Source organism: Archocentrus centrarchus, unplaced genomic scaffold (genome assembly GCF_007364275.1).
Source record: "Archocentrus centrarchus isolate MPI-CPG fArcCen1 unplaced genomic scaffold, fArcCen1 scaffold_36_ctg1, whole genome shotgun sequence".
NCBI lineage: Eukaryota > Metazoa > Chordata > Actinopteri > Cichliformes > Cichlidae > Archocentrus > Archocentrus centrarchus.
In genome coordinates this window covers 712036-734663 of record NW_022060263.1, presented here as the reverse complement: position 1 = coordinate 734663, position 22628 = coordinate 712036, and the positions used below count along the sequence as shown (strand labels likewise).

The following is a 22628-nucleotide window of genomic DNA, read 5'->3' as shown; positions in this document are numbered from 1 at the left end:
TAACTTTACATTTCCTTCCATTTACTTTTAGAACTGATTTTGAGATTTTACTTATTACTTTTAAAGCCCTTCATGGCTTGGCCCCAGAATATATACTACAACTTCTTCTCCTGTACCAACCAGTGCACAGCCTCAGATCCTCAGGCAGAAACCTGTTAACTGTTCCCACGGGACACAAGGTGATTGAGCATTTGCTGTTATGGCTCCTTTGTTGTGGAATGACCACTATGAAATATATATTCCTGTGGGACGTCCAGATACAGATGGACAAAGCTGTGATGGCTAACCAACTGGACATAGTAGTGGTGGACAAATAGAGGAAGAAAGCCATACTGATAGACACTGCCATAGCAAGTGACGGCAACATCGAGAAGAAAGAACATGAAAAAATTGGTAAATACCAAGGGAAAATAAGTATTTAATACACTTATGATTTTGCAATTTACAAATAACCTACAAATAATGGTGAGGTCTGTAATTTTTATTGCAGGTACTTAAAGAAAAGCTAACAGGTCTGTGAGAGCCACAATTCTTGCTGGTTGGAAGGTGATCAAATACTTATTTCATGCAATAGAATGTGAATTGATTATTTAAAATATCATACAGTGTGATTTTCTGGATTTTTTTTTTTTTAGATTCGGTCTCTCACAGTTGAAGAGTACCTATGATAAAAATTACAGACCTCTCCATTCTTTGTGGGTGGGAAAACTAGCAATATCAAATACTTATTTTCCCCAGTGTGTGTGTGTGTGTGTGTGTGTGTGTGTGTGTGTGTGTGTGTATATATATATATATATATATATATATATATACACATATACAGTATATGTAAAATCCCAGCTCACCCTGTGGGCGGTCTTTGACCTCCAAGCTCGGGTCCTCTACCAGAGGCCTGCGAGCTTGAGGGTCCTGCGCAGTATCTTAGCTGTTCCCAGGATTGCGCTCTTCTGGACAGAGATCTCTGATGTCATTCCAGAAATCTACTGGAGCCACTCTCCCAGTTTGGGGGTCACTGCCCCGAGTGTTCCAATTACCACGGGGACCACTGTTACCATCATCTTCCACATGAAGTCCCACAGGATCTTAGCTCGGTCATTCTCAACCACCCTTGGGGGCATGTCCCACTTTGACCCTCCACCCTCCAGCTTTCATGTCTTGATGTCAGTGGTTTCTATTTCCTTCTTGGTAGTCAGCTTCGAGGGGTCAAAGTGTTTCTCCACCAAGAACAAAGTCAAGTTTGGGGGGGGGGTCAAATACTTCTGTCACGGTCCTGAGCTGTGGTCCAGCGTTTTGTGTTCTTTGCAATTCTGTTCAATGTATTCAATGTTCCTGGTTTGGATTCCTGTTTTTTGGCTTATTTTTTGGTTTGGGATATTTGTTGAGCAGATGTTTGTATAGTGTTAACCCTCTGTCCTTGTGTCAAGTTCTTGTGTCTTAGTCTTGGTCTGTGTTTCCACTTCCTGTTTTGTTTTGGTGTGTCCTGATCGTTGTGCTTTGGGTTTAGTTTTGTTTCCTGTGTTTCCCTCCCAGCTGTCTCCCATTGTCTCATACCTGCTGTGTGTAAATTGTCTGCATTCTCATCAGTTCTTTGTCAGGTCGTTGTCGTCCGTCTCCTGTGTGGTAGTGTTTGTTATTCCACATCTTGCCAAGAACATCCGATATTCAGGATAATAGCCTTTGTTTGCCCAGGAAAGATTATGTCCTTTTATTCTTTGCTCTCCACAATAAAAGATATTTTACTTTACGTCTGCTTACAGAGTTCTGCTTCAGGGTCCTATTCTCCTGTCACACCGCCTGACATGACAACTGCTTTAACTCAGCGATATGCAAATCAATGTATAACTATGATGGAATGTGTTTTTTCTATCCCTGACTCTCAAAGTTCATTGATTTTTTTTTTTCATTTTTCAGTTTGTTTGCTTTTTATCAATAGAAACAGTTCTTCATTATGATATGTTTTATCTGAAGAGGGTTTTCAGTTAGGGTTTAATATTTTTCCCGAAAATGACATGAATCAAATCCCGGGAAATGACGAGCCATTTCCCGGGAATCCCGGGAAAAAAGTTTATTTATTTTTTTATTTTAATTAGGCCTTCTGTAGCCTGTGTCGGCCTTAACCTATTGTGATATTGTAGAGGTAGCTTTCCAGCTATGTCCTGTTATGCCCAGTAGGGGGCAACGTTGGCTTGATTAACGCAATAAAACCTACATCTCAGCATTCGAGTGCTCGAGCTATGCGGTGTTGTATCGTTCCTCAACACTCCCTTAACAAATATAATTCGAATATTCCTCCATTGTACATGGAATTATACCAAGATATTTTACAACTGCTGGTGCAAAACAATACGGTTCATCTCCACAGCATTGATAAAGGCTCAGCCACGCTGTCGTGGCGACATCTGTTGCGCTATATCTCCACCAGTGGAACGCTGTAATGGTCATTGAAAAGTTAACTACTGTACTACACTATAATATAACATAACACAGGGCCTTGAATAATGCACTACGACTTGGTCATTGCCATTCTGGCAACAGCAAATTTATAACACCGTGTCTGAGGGTTAAAGTAGGTTCGCTGTGAATCGTCTATTGAAAAACTGGCCGATCCTTATAGCCTAAAAAATATACATTTTACTCAACTCCATTTTAAAAGCGAAATATGTTAAAGCAATCTATTTCATGATCATTTCTTCACACATTAGGCCCGTATCCTAATTCATGATTGTTAGTAAGCGGCTGCAAACGAGGAAAAGAAACACTCGAAATTAAACAGATATTTCTTTATTGTTCAGGGCAGGCATATTTTATAGGCTATATAATGCAATATAACAATATATAATAATATAAAATTATATAATACAAAATACCTTAGGGTAAACACATTGCCTACGATTTCAACAAATTAAAGAGGAAAAAAGTACAACTGTGTAATACCTCTATTAAAACGCTTGAGATGAAGGCTGAAGCCTTAAACGGAGGCTGAACGTGCCTGAAATGAAGAGTAATGCTTTTCACATTAAACGAACCCTTCTCTCAATATTTCCTTAAATTTAACATTATGAAGCTTTCTTTTCTTTCTGAAAGTCAAATCAACGCGCGCGACTTTTTTCCCGGTTTCCCGTCTAACGTTTCCCGGGAAACGGGAAATGGTTCTGATCGCATTTCCCGGGAATCCCGGATCCCGGGATTAAACCCTATTTTCAGTGGCACCCTGAGAAGAGATACAAAACACAAAAAGCTCAACTGACCAATACTTAATGTCTGAATTTGGCTTTATGACATTCATTTCACTCATTTGAGACAAATACTGAATTCAGAGGTTAATTCTGGCAGCATTTACATTTCTCTTTAATATATCTTGCTCCAGGGTTGTATTACAGTTCTGAATTGCTAAAACACTAAAAGGAATCACAAACCTGTAGGGTTTCTTAGTTTTTAAAAAAATTAATGTACTGCTCAAAAAATTGAAGGAATACTTTGAAAACACATCAGAGCTTAATGAGAGATAAAAATTATGCTAGATATTTATACTGATATGGACTGGAAAATGTATTTGGTCAGAGACATTCACACCAGGGGCCTCCTGGAGGTCATTCTGTGGGATGCTGGAAGTGCTCACCTTTGTGCAAAGGAGCAGATACTGGTCCTGTTCATGGGTTAAGGACATACTACAGAGTAACTGTCTCTCTCCTGCTGGAAGACAACGCAAACCTTCTGGCAATGGCACGTATTGATGTGCCATCCTGGAGGAGTTGGACTACCTGTGCAGCCTCTGTAGGGTCCAGGTATGTGACACTGACCCTAGTCAAATGCAACACTAGTGAAAAAAACATTTGGAAAAGATGAGGAGGGAAAATGTGTGCGCCCTCCACCCGTAAAACCATCCCTGTTTGGGGGGTTGCCTCATTGTTGGCCCCTTTAGTGCACCTGTTGTTAATTTCATGAACACCAAAGCAGCTGAAAGTGATTAACAACCCTCTCTGATACGTAACTGACCAGATCAATATACCAGAAGTTTAATTGACTTGATGTTATACTCTGATTAAAAAGTGCTCCTTTAATTTTTTGAGCAGTGTATAATGAGCACTACATAACTTGGACAATTATGGCAATTACTGCACGTTATTCACAGTCTGATTGTAGAGCCTCAACAAAGACATGTTAAAGCAGTAACAGCACAATAATTACTTTATTCCATTCAGGTGAGCTAAGACCAATTTAATTTGAATTGCTTTTGTGTATAAAATGTTCAGCACAAAGAGATTCTACACAGCAGGCGGTGTGTGAGAACTAAAAGAAAGGATGAGGAGAAGTAAGAGGTGGAGTAGGATGGGAGAGGATGGGGAAGAAGAGGAAGTCAGGTACTGGTGGAATCAGGGAGACTGGGTTTGGCCTGAGCACACCTGAGCCTCTCTTCTGTTGCAGGTATCGCTAACATGAGTACTTAAGGACCAGCCTAGCCACCCATTCAGATCAGTCAGAGCATACAGCTTTGTTAGCAATATCACAATATTCTCTAATATGTTCTACATATCTGAAACGCTCGTTATATGTTTTGACATGTAACAGCAATAATTTGGTTCTTCATTGATTCTTGATTCTAAATTAATGTACAGCATGTTGGTTGACTGTTGTTGTGTTAAGTGTGCTACATAAATAATCTTGACTTGACCTGACATTTCCACATTCATCTCTGTGCTCGAGATTTCTCCTGTGTCCCAGCCAAAGACTAAAAATAAAATCTCTCCTGAAAATTGCCTTTGGAAATCTGTCTTTTCGGAAACTCACCTGCCCACCCACTCTTCCAGGCCACTTCCTTATGGAAAATCCCCTCTCCCTGCACACTCTGTGACTTTGTAAATAAATTAGCAGAGTGTAGACAAAGGAAACATAATTTTAAGGTTTTAAGTCTTGGTCCTCATTCTCCTGATGTCATGGTTAGCAGAAGAACTAAGCTGATGACACAGAACTATGTACAGTACTGTACAGTAAAAACAAATTCAAGACAATTGTTGATGGAGCATCAAGAAAACCACTTAAGTTACCAAATAACTTCATCAAAAACAATATTCTACCCCTTCAAATGTACTCATTCCACATGATTGTAGATGGTATTGTTTTTGCCCATCAGAGTTTTGTGCCCAGGTGAACCACTCTGATGTAGTTCACCTGGAACTTTGATCCAGTCACTACTGACTTACAGGATCATTAACTCCTGCTCTTTTCCCAGTGTTCATTGTACAGGCAGTTAGTCACAGATGGGTGAAACTCAAACAACCAGATTTGCAGTGTGAGCTCACAGTAGGTATATTTGTATACTTGCTGGAACACTATCCTGGATCTTTGTGGCCCACTTTAACCCCAAAATCAGGTTATCTGCGAACAAGAACAACGGACACTTTCTAAAGTTTACTGCAGCCAAGCATGTGCTAATTAAATGAGGACAGTGTTGTTATTAAAACATGTTTACTCATAAGGCGACAATAATACCATGTGTTCCTACAGGGCAGTGGAAGTTCCTTGTGTGACCGAGCTCAGCAATAGCAACCTTGCAGACACAGCCTCTTACACTCGAGGGAGCAGCTTGTTTATAAAAGGAGTGCCTATCTGTGCCTTTGGTGTTGTTACACCGGGATTCGATTTTTTTTATTGTTCAAAGAGGTCTGTTATTGCTATCAGGGTTTATGTTTCATCACAAAAAAGACATCAAAGGGAGATGAGGCATTCTAGCGATCCTTTCTTTGTGCCTACTGGAGAAAACCAGATCTATCTGTTGGGTTGAAGGGAGTCCTGAAGAGCCCCTTCCTCCATGAGCCAGTTTTCTTTCTTTCTTTTTTTTTTTGCTTGCTTGGAATTGCATTCATTTGATTTCTTTTGCACTGCATCACTGTGTGCAAAGGAACACAGAATGTATGAAAATTAAACCCAGAAGCTGCCAGATCCCATCAGTGTGGCAGACCTCTTATGTACTGAATATTGTAGATTTTTTTCCTTATTTATTTATTTTTATTTGTGGCATGGACATTGTTGTGTTACAGTGCAGTGAATGGTGCAAATGGAGGGATGAAAAAAAAAAATCTAACCATGAAAACCTGTCCACTAAAAAGTCCAGTTGGTCGACACTCAAATGCTTCTTTTGGCGTCTTCCTCTCACGGCGTTGCCACCGCAGATTTATCGTCATATTTGAGTTGGCAGATTTTTGCACTGAGTGTCCTTTCTGACACAACCCACCAGTGATTTGTGTCTCCTAGTCTGAAACTAGGGATCGTTCACGTGTTAGGCAAATGTGTTACTACACCATGGAGCCAATACTTTGGTCCCTACTGATCTCATCAATTATTTAAAGGGTCAGTAAAGACCATCAGAGATAATTACCCATTTAAACTAGTTGAAAATATAAAGAGTTCTAAATATTTGAATTATGGACTGACCTCCAGTGTCCATAAACATGCATTAGGAGACATGTCTGCCATGTAACTATACAGCTGCTGTAGTGAAGCACAAGAGCCTCTGTTATCAATAAGGAGCTAGTGAATGGTAGGCGTATGTGTGATGCACACAGGGATGGTCTCAAGTGCTTAAGCTGAAGGCTCTCTTTTAAGTTCTTGAAGGCATTTGCAGCTCTCATCCTAAAAGTCGTCCCAGGTATTTAACCTTTAGTATGGCTGTCATCTTGGCGGTCGTCTTGAGAGTTGTTAACCCACCACATCATCACATGAGTCATTAGTGTGTGACTCCAGCTGTGAGTTGTTGGTCACATGAGCCACCACGCAGGAAAGGTGTAAGTGGGAGCTGAATCACCTTGGGAAGGAATCTGTGTTACAGCTGGCTCAGCCACCATCTCTGTAAAGTGACAGTCCTTCTAGGTGGTCATAGCTGCCTTCCTTTAATCCTCTCTCAAATCATCGGTCTTCTCATTAAAAATGTGAACATTTGTATCCTTTAAAAAGTGTCCCTTCTCCTTTTAGTGCAAATATACAGCTGAGTCTTGTCCTGATGAGCTGGTTTTCCTGTGTTGTGCTGCGTGTCTGCAGAGTGGTTGTTGGGTTTCTTCTATGAACACAATTCCTTACTGCACTGCACAGCAGACACTGTTGTTCAGCTTGCGTTTGACTGTTGTGCCATTTAGATGAACCAGTTTTTGTCTGGGGTGCAGCTTGGTCTGAAATGTGTTTCCACAACAAATAAGTTATAATAAATGTAATTATCCTAGATGTCTTCCTCAAAGTGCTCTAATAAGGCTTAAGGAAGTGAGTCCTCCACTGTTATCGTCTTCAATGCCATGTGCCAACACAATGCAGTGCAGCTACCTAAGCTAGTGTTACAGCCTCACTGCAGACAACTCTGGATACTGTGGTTCCTCTGAAAAAGAAGGCACCAAATCAGATATGCTGGGCTCCCAGGTATAACTGTCAGATGCACATTAAAGCAGATAACACTCCAGTTAGAGAACTATCTTAGCTCATTATAGATGGATTTCTAACCTTCTTTTATTTAAAAATTCTTGAAAGAGTAGTTGTCAAACAGTTAACTGACTGTTTGCAAAGGAATGGTTTATTTGAAGAGTTTCACTCAGGATTTAGAGCAAGAGCACTGACAGGGACTAGAATGAGAGACCATATTTCTACTATATTAGCTTCTCTTCATGGGCTCCCTGATGAATTCAATTCAATTCAATTTTATTTTATTTACATAGCACCAAATCACAACAAAATTCACCTCAAGTCGCTTCACATTGTAAAGACCCTACAATAATGCAGGGCAGATGGCTGCCCCTCCTGGGCCTGGTTCTGACAGAGGTTTCATCCTATTTAAGGGGAATTTTCCTTCCCACTGTCACCAAGTGCTTGTGTCTGATCGTTGGGGTTTCCTTTTAATATCGTAGGAGATAAGTAGGAGATAAACACACACAGACAAACACTGAGATACACACAGGGGAAAACCAGAAGGTAAGGAGTAAAGGAAACAGTAACAACACAAGGACGAGAGACCCAGAGATCAATACAAAGATCGTGACAGAGGCTTTGTGCTGTGGTCATGTACTGTGCAAAGAAATTAAACTGAACTCAACTGAACTTCTGGGATATTGATCTGGTTAGCTGGTTTAGCCCTCTGCAGGCTGATAATTTTCATATCCATCAACACATCAGTATAGATATGGACTGGGTAACGCATGATTTTTCCCCTATTGAGATCTGATGTGTTTTTAAATTGTTCATTTAATTTTTTGAAGAGTGTAGTATCATAAATAAAAGAGCTATTTCAGGTAGTTTGGTTTTTTAACACACTAACATCTCTCACTTTGCCCATGTCATATATAAAAAATATTTTAAAAATTCCTTCTTTCCTCCTAATATGTTACTGCTGCTGCTGTCCTACGTAGCTGTCAGTTGTTTCAACCCTTCCACCACAGCATCCACTTGTCAGTTGTGGTGTGTGTCAGATTTGCCGGAAGTGATCTCAGAGTCTAGATTCCACTGTAATAAATGCCTTTCCTTTTCTAACCCAGCCTTTCTGCTTTAGCAGCTGTGTGCATTCCAATAAACCGAGTCTTTGATGTGTCATTTGACTTTTCTCCCGTACAAAATGGACCAATAAAGTGTTGCCTTTGGCGGTCATGAGAGTGAGTTAAGGCAATAAGCAACACTGGTGCTGCAAGTAAAGTGAGAGAAAATTGTTAAACTTGTAAATTTGCCAGTGATTTAAGAGATTTATACTTCCACTGAGTCCATTTTTAATGCTACCATTTATATCTAGTGTGACAGCCCCTAACCTTAAACTTGATCAGTTTAAACACGACATGCTGCAACTACATTCATTGGCATTATCAGGATTAACACTAGTGTATTCCAAGTACGGCCCCTCAGCACTGGAGTTGTTTTACTTCATAAAACAGAATACGACTCTGAATCTTACTAATCTACTATTACTGTTAGAATATTTTCACATCTGAAACCAGCAGGGGAAAGAATTAATTAAAAGCTTAAAATTTGTCCACTTATACCCACTAATTATGGGTTACTGTAGGCACCATTTTTTTTGTCATATGTGAACAACACTGAGTTTTCTCTTGTTAGCTGTAAAGTGGGAAATAACAGCCCCTGTTCCACCACCACGCATAAGTGATGTACTCAGGTTAACAAAGAGTCACCTTTGTTACACTGAAAACTCACTAACCCATTAATCTCACTTTGTAGCACACCTCTCTGTGGAAAAGTCAGCAGGTTTGTCATGTCTTCTGCTGACAATATGGACCTTAAAGGAAAGGAGTGCTAAATACAGCCTCACACTGTTAGTAGGTCTGCAGAGTTGTTGTTTTTACTGCAATTTGCAATCTGCATGTAAGCCAGAATTAAAAATTGTTGATATGAAATGTGCATTAGGTTCAGACTGCAATGCTCAAACACTGATCCACCTGCAGATTTCAGTAAAACTGAGGTCGTTCTGATTCTGTACCCACTTTCTATGGTAGCCTCTGCAGTCTGGCATTTTGTTTTGTTGTTGTTGTTGTTTGTTTTTACCTCTTTGCAACTCATATTCAAGAGATGATCAAATCTTCTTCAGTCATGACCACCTGTTCTCTAATTGTTTGCTAATTTTTCATGTACATTTGAATTGGTGCTGACACTTTTCCTTGTGACAGACTAAACACTCATGGAAGGTAAATATGTGACGAACTGAAGGATCAAACTGACAAGTTTGTATAGAAGAGCAATTAAACTGGTGCGGACACAGACAGGTAAATTTTGTATGACACCATATAAAATAACAGTTTTTGTTCAGATTTATTAGTTTGTCTTAGTTTGTCCAACATCCGCATTCACTTCAGTGTTTACTTCCATATATACTGAAATGAAGAGGGGGACCAAACAATGGATTAAATGAAAGCTTGTCTTTTGTAAATCCTGATTTCAACATGACCTCATTCTTGACCCTTTCAATGCTATCTGTGGCCATGACACATGGTAAACACACAAACTTTACTTGCATCAGATGCTCCTAGTGTGTCTTCCTTTTTCAGAAAGCTCCACACTTAAGATGTCATTGATGATTTTGGTAGTATATAATCACTAGGGCTTAAACTATTTGTCTGCACGGAGCTGTTATTGGCAATATCCCACCTCAAAACATTTACAGTCTACACCATCCCTTGTGGGAATGAGATTTTGCTTTCACCAGCATTAACAAATTGCAGGAGGTGAGATACCAGATTAGAGATGTCCTCAGGCGACCACAGCACACATTTATCCTGTAATGGCCCCCTGTGCTGAAGTGAACACCATTATTTCTACGATGACATGAAGCCAAAGTTGCCAAAGTGTCTGGGTGTTCAATCAGCATGTCAAAATCTCAACACTCACCTCACAACATCACAACGTGGAATCCAGAAATATAAAGATTTGACCTTAAATTCACATCTTCAAAAATATTTCACACCAGCTGAACAGCTTCACACTGGTGCTGGCAGAACTAGTGAGCTGAAACAAATTAGGACTTTCACTTGGCTGCATTTAAAATGAACATCCTTCAAATATCAGTTTTTCAGGTTATTGACAGCACGTCTTTATTAGGCTAAACAAAATTAAATAATTATTCAGGAAAAATGCTGAGTGAATAATGACTCATAGATATGAAAAATCTGCTATTAAAGGACAACGCCAAGCTACGCACACACACACACACACACACACACACACACACACACACACACACACACACACACACACACACACACCACCTACAACAAAGCTGATTTAATTCTGCTGCTTCAGTGCATATAAATGAGAACTCACTCCTCATTATGTCACTACAGTTTTAAAGGTGTTAAGATGTTTGAGAGGTGGAGCAACTGACAGGAGGCCCAGGGGCAGCTGTACAGAATCATTACATTGACTGAGGTCTCGATGAATATCTTTCATGCTACAAGATTCATGCAGAACATAGAATATGCCAGACAGTCAAACAGGCTGCAGTTTAATGGTAAAAAGCTTAAAGTATTACTTTAACAACAGTTTACCAGGTGATCTGAAATGATGTGAATGCAAAGATTTAACACTTATGACATTATGTTTACGATGTGCATGTATCTGCTGAAGTTAGCAGTTATTCAGCTTTTGCAGGCCCCTATGGTCAGCAACATTTTCATGTATTTTGCATGAGACGGACCTCACGCCTGAAAATGACCTTATACAGGCCTTTAGTCACGCAAATAAGTGTATGCAAATCTGTGATGACATCACCATTAAATTGGGCAGAACTTGGCAGCTCACAGTATCTTTGTAAAATGCTTAACATTGTAAAGGGGGAAATTCTAACCCAAACCATGGCTTCTGTTCCCTAAACAACACAGTGAGTTTGTTTGTTTTCCAGGATGACAGAGCCCTTATTGATCAGGTAAAAGGACTTACTGAATGACGATGAAAATGATAACCTATGGCCTTCACAGCCATCTCAGTTCATCTGAACACCTACGGGAGATTTAGGAGCAACATGTTAAACAGCCCTGTCCACCACCATCAGTAAAACATCAAATAAGGGATGTATACTTCATATGAATCTCTCCACTAAACTTCCAGACACTAGAGAATCAATGTCATTTAGCACTGAAGCTGTTGTGGTGGCCATGCACCTTACTAAAACACTTTATGTTGGTTTGTCCTATAATTTGCCGGCCATCTGTATCTGTCGATGGACAAAGCTTGATGTATTGATCCTCTGATGGTGTGTTCACTTTTGGTCTGCCCGATCGTGCTTTGGATACAACTTATGCAGTTTCCACAAAGTGTTTCAGAGCTGCATGCACTGCTCCCTTTGAAACATTCAGTCTAGCCATGATTTGAAAAAGCCTCTTTGAGCAGAGTAACAATCAGGCTGACTCACATCTGATAACATGTTTTACAATTACAAGCCTACTTAGTACTAGTGGCATGTCCAGGGTTTACCCCGTCTTGCCCTATGACAGTTGGCTCCAGCCCCCTCATGACCCAATGTTAAGCAGTGAAGAAAACTGATGGATGATACTACTTAACATTCTTAAGCTGCAGCCATTTCTAACAGTTGTAATGTACTCACTGTTGTAGTCTGACCGCACACTTTAAATGCACGTCACATTTTCAACCATACACTGTTTCACTCTGTACACTTCATCTATTTTACACCCATGATCAATTTAGAAACACTAATTAATCTAACATGCATGTTCTTGGACTGTGGGAGGAAGCCAGAGTAAACCCACAGCGGCACACAGAAACCTTCAGACAGAACATCCCCAGCTGGGGTTCACACCAGGAACCTTCTTGCTATGAAGGGATAGTGCTAATCACTAGAACACCATGCCACCCGTGGTGAACAAAAGCTGTAGGATGATTTAGCTGAACAAACCTCTGACAGCTCGATTAAATTCAGAGTCATGTGACTGCTACTTCAAGTTAACGTGGTCAGTGACAGCAGTCTGCTTCAGTGTGTTTGCTGAATAGAGAAAATAGAGAATGTGAAATGTTCATATTTCATTCATATTTTATGTAGGAACTGCTAAAATGTTTATGAATTCTCAAACCTTTTCATTATATCCAAGTTTACATGAAAACATGACGGCTTTAGAGCGTGCTCATTTTATATCCCACTGTATGTGCTACAGTATGTTCAGTCGACTGGCTCTGATAAATTATTAATGGTGCTTTTAAAAACAGTGCTATCTGGATCTCGATACAATATCTTATCAAAATCAATACTGCTATAATTGAGTGTCCCAGTACTTTTTCCCTGCTTTTTGCTTAAAACAAAAAACTGAAAAAAAGGCTTTAGGATGACAAAAGACTTGTTTCATTCAAACACAATGCCAGTGTGGTTTGCAGCAGCACAGCAGTTTCGGTGGCGTTCAGATGGGAATAATTATCTTGGTCATGAGTAATTGTAAGTATAAACTCTTTTTTTTTGTCTCAGCAGAAAGAGAGCTTGGGTTATGAAGAGGCAGTTTGATTTGCCAGTGTCAGCTGACCGTACTGTAGAATCCCCAGCTGGGAGCTTAGCTGCTCTCAATTAAATCCACAGCCGAGCACTTTGATGGTGGAGGGCTGCACTGTGAATTAGCCTCTATGTGAAGCTTTTGTGGCTCTGCCACCGGCTAAGTGCACTCACAATGACCTCTTTCCTGTCCTCGAGCAGAGACAGAGAAAATAATAATGAAAAGGCAGCAGTGTTACTGAAAAAAGTATTTTATTTTATGCCAGTATAACATAAGACTGCAAAAGTGCCGTAAATTATAGGAAACTGAGTTCCTTTATCCAGTCATAATGCCATACATCTAAAAAGCTGTTATCAGCAAGTGAGTCTCAGAGCACACTGGCGTTTCATTTTCTTAATTGACAGAATGAGGACAGGTCACTCAGCCTTTACAGACCAGATAACGGAGCGTACCTCACACATTTCCCTGCTGTGTTTAGACATTTAAAGCCCCTCGTGTCCACGTTATGAACAGATCCTGTGTGTTTCTGTCACTCATGCTCTACGTTCATCTGGTTGTCAATTGTGGACAATTCAATTTAAAGTGAACAAACAGAGATGGAAGATAAATCACTATGGGAAGGCTTACAGAGGAAACACCTCCATAGATGGCCTTTCTAGTAATAATTTTCAATTAGAAAAGTCAGACCGCACATTATAAACAAGCAGCTTAGTGGGCTTTTTCTGTAAATACAGAGGCACTGCAATCATGAAGGACACACAAACACGTTGGTCCCAGCAAACTAAATGTAGGGCAGGTTTCTAATTTTGAGGTTCATTTAGCATGTGAAGGACAAATATTTTATTTGAATGCAACCCTTTCAGATCCTTTGCTAAGCAAATGCAATGATGATAGAAGAAAGTAAAAGTTTAGTCTTTCAGGACAGTCATCTTATACTCTTGTATTCTCCTTCATACCTCAGTAAGCTTTGGTTATTTCCGTAGCTGTATTGTCTAGCAATCATTGTGGTTTCAGTGGGGATGCAAACACCAACTGGCACGTCTTTTTGAAGCTACGGGTTTCTTTAAGTGGCAAAAACAGGAAAATCCACCACCTGGCCTTTTGTGTGTGGAGTCTGTGCAGGTTACTCCAGATACTCTGGTTTCCTCCCACGGTCCAAAGACATGCAGTTAGTGGGGTTAGGTTAATTGGTGATTCTAACTTGCCCCTAGGTGTGAATGTGAGTGTGTCTCTCTGTGTGCCAGAGACCCTGAATTGGATAAGCAGAATTAAATGGATGGATGTTAAGCTGTAGGAGACCCATGATGACAGCATTTCTTCAGTGCCATTCAGCAAAAGCCAGACTTTGGAAAAGTTTCCCTCTTAATGTCCTGATTTTCAAATGACTACAGCTGATCAAAATGTGTGACAATATGAGAAACAGGAGCACACGGGATAAAAATGATGTGCAGTCCCACATAAAGAAGAGCACCTGGTCACCCTGCTTACAGATTAGCCTTGATGCAAATGTAGACATGAGGAATTGGATGTTATGCTTTTGCAGTTCAGTCCAAAGTATACCGAAAAGCAAGAATTAGGAAGCAATATTAAATAGTTGGAGAATCACACATTTTTATTTTGCCTCTGTACACAGTACCACCATTTAAACAATCAAGATGTTACTTTGAGACTTTTAGCTTTAATTCAGCGGGTTTGACAAAAATCCTGTCTTAACTTCTTAGGAATAACATTTTTATAGTCATCTATTTTCAGTGGGTCAAAAGTAATCGGACAATTGACTGATAAGTAGTTTCATGGCCAGGTGAGGCCTGTTCCCTTATTAATCCACGACAAGAATCAAAAATCAAGAATCAAGAATGCCTTTATTAGTCCCACAAATGGGGAAATTGCAGTTAACAGAACATCCATCCAAACAAGCATAAACATAACACAGACAGGGGGGGACAGATGTCTGAGGTCATGCAACCGTTTCTCAACGGCGCTACCTTTAGCAGAGAGACAGAAAGAGATACATTGGGATAGTTAGGTTCAAAAAATCATCTCATACTGTGTTCATAAAGAACACCTTACGAGGTTCCAAAAAACACCTCAGCAAAAAGCATATTGCACATATAAAGCCAGGATAGCAGTATGGTGGGTAGGGTCAGGGTCAGGAGGGGATGCAGACGGAGACGAGAGGGTGGGGGCATTGTGGAGCCCAGATGCCAGCTCCCAGCCAAACTAAGCAGCTCAAAGCTGCCTTGCTGTCAGTTATGCAGTTTGAAGAGAACTGATCTGTTCAACACGTCTATATGCAGAGGTTACATGGTTTTTATGTACATGAACTCTCCTGTAAATCATGAGGTAAACTGAACCTGCTCCTTTTTTAATGGCTGGGTTTGATTTAGATTGTGCTCTGCAGAGCCACAGCCAAATCTTACACAACTCTTACAAAATTCTAGTTTAAAGCAACTTCTTATATTTTTGTAATAAAAATATATCTGAAATAAATCTGAAAGGTTGTACAGAACATATGGAATTGACCCAGCGCATGCTGTCTATATCTGCTAAACACTGAACCACTGTGCTGCCCACTGCTGCCTCACAGCACGAAGGTTCCCGGTTCAAACTACAGCCGGGGCCTTTCTTTGTGGAATTAGCATATTCTCTCTGTGCCTGAGTGGGTTTCCTCTGGGTCCTCCAGCTTCCTCCCACAGTCCAAAGACATGCATGTTAAGTTAACTGGTGATTCTAAATTGGCCGTGGATGAGAGAGATAAACTGCTTCAAGGTATATAGAATAAAGTGGGTATGAATGTACTGTATGGTTAAATGTGGCTTGTAGTCTAAAGTGCTCTGAGTGGTCGGTATGGGGGCACCCGCAAAGGAAGCGATGCACAGCGAAGAATCAGAGACAGTAGAAATCAATAGAGCTTACTTCCTGTTTTATTTGTAAAATGAATTCTTCTTGTGGTTTTCTCTGTTTTTATCAGACATTATCAGACACCTGTCCCCCCCTGTTTGTGCTTGTCTCTATGTTTGTATTTCTTGGATGGGTGTTCTGTTAACTGTAATTTCCCCATTGTGGGACTAATAAAGGTATTCGTATTCGTATCATATTCGTATACAGCTGGACCCACAGAAAACCTTATAACCTTCATGCTACATGCATCATACGCAACTTCTCCTTCTGTAGCTTGCACTGATCTTTATATGAATCATCTATCAACAAGTCACTGTGAATAAAGCTCTTAGCTCATTAATTTCTCCTATAATTATATCTGCTTTAAACACCTTTAACTCTGACACAAGACTCTTAATTAAGAAAACCATTCAGCTGGCAGTGGTAATACAGCTATGGGTTGTTTTTCTTCTTTTCTTCTTGTCTCTAAAATCTGAAACCACACACACACACACACACACACACACACACACACACACACACACACACACGCACACACACGCACACACACACACACACACACACACACACACACACACACACACACACACATATAAACTTAATTGCACAAGCCAAATCTCCAGCTCCAACTTGTTCAGTGTTGTGATTTTCAGCCAAGGTCTTTCCATTCTCTCTCTCTCTGTAATGTCAAATGGTGGGAGCCCAAGTATGACATAGAGTATATTTCTCTGTCTTTGACAGGATGACCCAGTGGGCAAAGAAAAGCTTCTACAACTGGGGGGAAGCATCTGGTCCATTTGATATTATGACAAATCTCCCTCAAAATGAGAGTATGCCTGCAATATATTATTGTGCTGGATAGGAGCCTTGTGGCACAGAATGATTCCAGCAGCTGTATCCACCTGCCTCTTCCATTATCTGCTTGAGAAATTGACAGTTTCTCTTGAATTGAATGAATATGATATTAATTTTAACTAGCAATCTGGGTAGTTTTTGAAGCTTAAAAAATCCAAATCTCAGACTCAATATAACATGGTTAGTAATTCAAAAATAAAAAGTGAATGATTAAAGTTACAATTTTAAGTTCAAAAGATTATAATTCTTCTTAATTGAAGAGCTTATCTGCACCACCATCTGAGGTCTTTTTCTTTTCGATTCTCCCTGCACAGCTTCTGTTAGCGGAATGAAACATGACCTTGGGGCGTTGCTGCAGATCTAGATGATCTTCTTGCTGGGTAACATGAAATTGAATCCTGGAGAAATTCAATAACAATACCAATAATGACCTAATAAAGGGCCAGCTAATGTTTGTTGCATTATGTTGTGCTTTATAGACTTTAACTCCAGTAATTCTGTTTATGTTCACTTGATTACTCAATTAATCCTTAATTTTTTTAATTTGGCCTTCAGCAGCATTTTAAGTACCACATCATTCTAGCTCAGGTCATATTTCTCTCCCAAGTTAAAGCACTCCAAGAGCTTTCAAGTGTGAGAAAACCCAGTGTATGCTTTAAAGGTGGAGATGTGGGAGTACATGCATGGAAGCATTCCTGGCAAAAAACGAAAAGAAAAAAGGCCACCATCAGGCTTCAAAAACTGAGCAAGAAACTGAGAGAAAAGCAGGCTGAGGCCAAATCCAGAACAAGCACGGGCAAAAAAACAATTTCAATAAGACCGAAAGCAGAGGACAGAAACTGAATGCTACAAATAGATGATCTGACAGCATTTTTTTTTTTTAAACTCACAGAGTTGGATACTGTAAGGCTTAAAGTTAGTAGCATGGCCCCTTTGACAGGTGTGTCATCACAGGGAGAGATGATAGCTTTGACTAATTCGAGTCACTGAACTGGACCTCTTTGACCTGCGATGCAGCACCTTAAAGAAGTTTGTGCTTTAGGTTTAGTCCATGAAATTCTAGTATTTAATTAATATGCTGCTTAGCATTTCTTAGCAGCAATGGCAGCAAGGCTTATCTCCCTATGTTTGTCTGGTTGCTTATCTTTTCTTGGATGGGTGTTCTGTTAACTATAATTTCTCCATTGTGTAAAAGTATCATTCATTAAAAAAATTTACATTGAGATGGCAGAGTCACGCCCTTCTGCTGCTTTCGTCATGCGTTCTTGGTTCAAGACCAGCTAGCTTGCAGTGCTGGAGTTGAACCTTTTTTTTGGCTGAGCACTGAATGTCTTCACAGTGGGAAAAAAAAACAAAAAAAACCTGTTTCGGTTCAATCACTGACACCGGCCCCCAGTCAGTGTTTCACCACTGACTGGGGGAGAAACACAGCAGTGGTGAAACACTGACTGTCAGCAATATAATTTTACTGACTTTGTAAAATTATATTGCTTAATACAAAAGGAAATGTTAACTTCTCTGACTGCTTACCTGTCTCTTCATTGTCAGCATCACAGAGTCTTCCAGGATGTCCAGTAGGGGGTGCTCTGCAGGCTCCATGGCATTTACAGAGTTAGAAGTCGGACGTGTGCCAAAACTTCGATTCTCTTCTTCATGTCACAGAAATGTATTATTTTCTTTGCACCTTCACCTTTATGTGGTACTGCTCCACACTCCTGTTAAACACACTCTGGGATTTTTTTCCAGGTATACTTGAAATATATTCTGGCTCTATGTTTGCTTCGTTAGCACACTCAGCTCTTTCCACTCTTTCTAAGGTTGTCAGTGTTTAGGGATATATCTTGTGAGATCACATTCTATTTTTGGTTAATTAAATATCTTTTGTCTGAAAGCAAACTGAAGAGCACCTTTTCAGGGAGTCTCAGTGTGCTTGATTCGCTCGGCTCACATCAGGGTCCAGCATTCACACTTGATCAAAGAAACAGTCCTAAATGACAACAGAGTTATTACAAAGGAAAAAAAGAAGAAAAGAAAGAAATGAATGAATGAATGAAGAGTCCAGAACTGTCACAACATCTGTGTTTATGGACCACCTTTGAAGACACTATAATAGTCTTGTCTCATGAGATTTTGAGGAGTCAAGGATTCTTTATTATCATTTGCATCACATTTGCATGCAGTGGAACATAATTCTGTCCTCATGTCCCAGTGTTGCCCATGGATGAGATCGACATGAAATCTGCAAAGTCAAACAATGATCAACACATACAGTTTTGGCGAGAGGTCATTAAAGGGTTCCTTTAAATCATTACGCCTTCCTAGAGAGGCCCCCAGTGACAGTCTTGCCCATCTGACACTGGGTGATCACATGAATCATGAGTAAGAATTAAAAACAATGGATCAGATAGTCTAATTGCTTTCCAGAATGACACCAATGTCACTTGATGCTTCCAGTGGCAACGTTATTTTGCTTGCTTCTAAAACTGTCAGCAGGGCTAGAAAACAGGTTTGTGCTTAGGTTTAGTCGATATGTTCAAGCTTAGGAAAGACTATATTTTAGTTTAAACGGTTTCTTGTCCAAAACAACAAAAAGAAAAAACAGTTTGCATATATGTTCACAGTGCAGCAAATCCAGGCCAAAACACCAGGAAATAAATAGACACACACACACACACACACATTGCTTTTAACACTGCTGGTATTTGTTTAGACTGTCTCTCACCAATTGATCTTTCTGACTTCAATAGTTACTTCCTCCAAACCATCAACAAGACTGTTCAAAGAAGTCGTAACATTAACTGATGCTTCAATCTTAAATATGATCCCTCTATCTTTATCAGTTGGTTATGTACCACAGGCTTTTAAGGTGGCTGTAATTAAACCGCTACTTAAAAAGCCATCACTGACCCAGCTGTCTTAGCTAATTATAGGCCAATCTCCAACCTTCCTTTTCTCTCAAAGACTCTTGAAAGAGTAGTTGTAAAACAGCTAACTGATCATCTGCAGAGGAACGGTTTATTTGAAGAGTTTCAGTCAGGTTTCAGAATTCATCACAGTACAGAAACAGCATTAGTGAAGGTTACCAATGATCTTCTTACAGCCTCTGACAGTGGACTCATCTCTGTGCTTGTCCTGTTGGACCTCAGTGCAGCTTTGATACTGTTGACCATAACATTTTATTACAGAGATTAGAGCTTGCTATAGGTATTAAAGGTACTGCACTGCAGTGGTTTGAATCATATTTATCTAATAGACTCCAATTTGTTCATGTAAATGGGGAGTCTTCTTCACACACTAAGGTTAATTATGGAGTTCCACAGGGTTCTGTGCTAGGACCAATTCTATTTACATTATACATGCTTCCCTTAGGCAGTATTATTAGAAAGCATTGCATCAATTTTCATTGTTATGCAGATGATACCCAGCTTTATCTATGAATGAAGACAGATGACACACATCAATTAGTTAAACTGCAGGAATGTCTTAAAGACATTAAGGCCTGGATGACCTCTAATTTCCTGCTTCTAAATTCAGATCAAGAATAGAATAAAATAGAATAGAATAGAATAGAATGCCTTTATTGTCATTATACAGGATGTACAATGAGATTGGAGGGCCACTCCTGTTCAGTGCCATGTAACAGAAAATCAAACTCTCTAAAATGAAAATAAAAATATTATAAAAATATTATAATCTAGTATAATCAATATGATCGAGAGATATACAGAAAATAAACAATGTGTAAAATATACAAAAAATAGAATGTATAAAAATATATACATACATACCTACATTGGTGCATCTGTACATTGTAAGAAAGTAAATGCGTGTATACATATAATAATGAAGATGATGAATATTGCACTTGGTGAATGAATATTGCACTAGTGAATGAATACTGGATATTACACAATATAGGAATGTCAGATATTGTTCAGTATGAATAATATAATATTGCACAGTTACAGTGGGTGAGTGTGTGAGTTCAGGGTGGTGATTGCTCTGGCGAAGAAACTGTTCCTGAGTCTGTTTGTTCTGGCTTTGATGCACCTGTAGCGCCTGCCAGAGGGCAGCAGGTCAAACAGGTCAAAGCCAGGGTGTGAGCTGTCCTTGATGATGTTCCTGGCTCTGCTGATGCAGAGGGAGGTGTAGATGTCCATCAGGGAGGGGAGAGGGCAGCCAACGATTCTTTGTGCTGTCTTGACTACCCTCTGAAGCCTGACCCTGTCTGCCTCAGTGCAGCTGCCGTACCATACTGTGATACAGTACGTCAGCAGGCTCTCAATGGATGAGCGGTAGAAGGTCAGCAGCAGGTTTGAGTCCAAGTTGTTCTTCCTGAGGACCCTCAGGAAGTGAAGTCACTGCTGAGCCTTCTTGATAACAGCTGTGATGTTATCTGACCAAGAGAGATCAGCAGAGATGAGGACACCGAGAAACCTGAAGGTGTGGACCCTCTCCACACGCTCGCCGTTGATGTAGAGGGGAGCTGGGTCAGTCCTGTGCTTCCTGAAGTCCATGATGATCTCTTTGGTTTTCATGGTGTTCAGTACCAGGTTGTTCTCTGAACACCAGGCTGTCAGCTTCAGGACCTCCTCTCTGTAAGCTGCCTCATCTCCCTTTGAGATGAGTCCGACCACTGTGGTGTCGTCAGCAAATTTGACGATGAGGTTGTAATTGTGGGCCGGACTGCAGTCATGGGTGTAGAGGCAGTGCAGGAGGGGGCTCAGCACACAGCCCTGTGGGGAGCCAGTGCTCAGTGTGCGGGTGGAGGAGAGATGGGGGCCAAGTCTCACAGTCTGGGGCCGGTTGGTTAAGAAGTCCTTGATCCAGGAACATGTGAGAGGGGGGGAGGCCCAGGGTGTGCAGTTTGGTGGTGAGAATGTCCGGGATGATTGTGTTGAACGCTGAGCTGTAATCCACAAAAAGCATGCGAGCGTAGCTCTGCTGCTGCTCCAAGTGGCTCAACACAGAGTGGAGAGCTACAGCGATGGCGTCCTCTGTGGATCTGTTTGCACGATATGCAAACTGATGGGTGTCGAAAGTGGGGGGCAGATGGTCTTTGATGTGCTGGAGAACCAGCCTCTCAAAGCACTTCATGATTACCGGTGTGAGGGCCACAGGGCGGTAATCATTTAGGCTGGTGACAGATGACCTTTTGGGCACGGGGATGATCGTGGCTGTTTTTAGGCAGGGGGGGATGACTGCTTGGGCCAGGGAGAGGTTGAAAATCCTGGTGAGAATCAGGGTGAGCTGGTGGGCACACGCTCTGATCACCTTGCCAGGTACTCCGTCTGGTCCGGTAGCCTTCCTGGGGTTCACTGCCAGGAGCACGCGCCGTACCTCATGCTCCTGGACAGTGAGTGGGGTGCAGCCTGGTGGGGGGGGGCAGGACTGGAGCAGATGGGTGGTCCTGAGGTGTCTCAAAGCGAGCAAAGAAACAGTTAAGTTCCTCTGCTAGTGACACACTCAGGTCTCCTGCAGTCACATCACAGCCTCTGAAGTTTGTGATGTTCTGAATGCCCTGCCACACCTCCCGTGTGTTATTGCTGGACAGATGGGACTCTATTCTCCTCCTGTAGTCCGTTTTGGCTTTTTTAATTCCTCTTTTCAGGTCAGCTCGAGCAGCACTGTACAGAGCTCTGTCGCCTGACCTGAAGGCAGCATCACGGGTTTTGAGGAGTGAACGGACCTGGCTGTTCATCCAGGGTTTCTGGTTAGGGAAAACTGAAATTCTTGTATTGTATAGCATTACTTTGGTCTCCAGTAACACTGTGAGAAATCTTGGAGTCATTTTTGACCAGGATATGTCCTTCAATGCACATATTAAACAAATATGTAGGACCGCTTTTTTTGCATTTGTGCAATATTTCTAAAATTAGAAACATCCTTTCTCAGAGTGATGCTGAA

The 22628-nt window shown here is 40.7% G+C and overlaps 1 pseudogene; it reads right to left on the bottom strand.

The window, feature by feature from the left end:
* The window catches only part of LOC115776649 (uncharacterized), a 39174-nt pseudogene extending 20854 nt beyond the window's left edge, over positions 1 to 18320 (bottom strand).
* Between the last annotated feature and the right edge of the window lie 4308 nt (positions 18321 to 22628).